The following is a 1,110-nucleotide window of genomic DNA, read 5'->3' on the forward strand; positions in this document are numbered from 1 at the left end:
AAAGTTAATATCTGTTTACGAGTATTTATACAAGTAGTTATTACGTCAGTATGCGTACTAATACAGCTCGCTGATCAACAACGATTTGCTTTAGTTAAAACGGTCTGGAACCTGAGCGGGGAATTAATAGTCAAGCCCCCGCCGATAAGAGTACTTAGTGTTAGACGCATAAAAACAATTGCGCCGTGTGGAAAATTTTCCAGTACGGTTTATAGCTTGGCTTTTTAGGGAGTTGGGGAGTTTTTCACAACTCTTGAACTCTTTGCCTTCAAGGTGGATAATTCGGGGTTTATTATTTGTAATTGATAAAGCATGCCTTCTGAATGGGATCAGACATTTGCAATTAGCCTTGGTTTTATCGTAAATGCACTGGGGAAAAATATGAAAAAATATATATAATAATAAATATATAAAATTGTACCTAAAAAATATTACTTTTCATTCAGCGAGTATTTTTTTAAATATTCAATTCTTCATTTATTTTAAAATACACAAATTAATTCTCGAAATTTGCAGTGACTTTAAAGTGGACTTCGAAAAAAAAATAAGAGTAAAAGGCACTTCTTTCCAGGCCGTCGCTTCGCATATCCCTCAGCCAGAAAAAAACCCCAAAAGTCGGAAATACCAAGAGGAAGCAATAAAGAGTCAGCCAAGTTCACTTAACTAGAACCACACAAGTCACCAAGGTGATAAAAAGGCGGCGAGAAAATAAGGTACAACAAGTAAAAAGGTGGCCCAAAGTAAGGCCAGTGACTCAGCATAAAAGCGAAGAATAAATGTAAGATATATATGTAAAAAAAATCCCCCCAAAAAAGCCGGAGAGAAAAGGAAAACACAACACGCTGGCCAAACTCACCACAAAAGCAGTTAAAGTTTTAGGCTAAAGCTAAATTGCCAAATTTCTGGTCTAAACGGAGCGAGGATTGCAGCACCTGGTTGTAGCACTCGTATCTCACAGATACACAGCTAGACAGGTACACAGATACTCAGATACTTGGCGGCAAGATCGGCTCAGTTTTAAAAGCGCTCGTACTTAGTCGGCGATCGCTGCCGACGTCGCTGCCGCCTAAAGCCCGGGGTTTTTACACAAAAACGTCTTGCCCAGACGAC

Source organism: Drosophila serrata, unplaced genomic scaffold (assembly GCF_035046125.1).
Source record: "Drosophila serrata isolate PLE 108 unplaced genomic scaffold, ASM3504612v1 contig_217, whole genome shotgun sequence".
Taxonomy (NCBI): Eukaryota; Metazoa; Arthropoda; class Insecta; order Diptera; family Drosophilidae; genus Drosophila; species Drosophila serrata.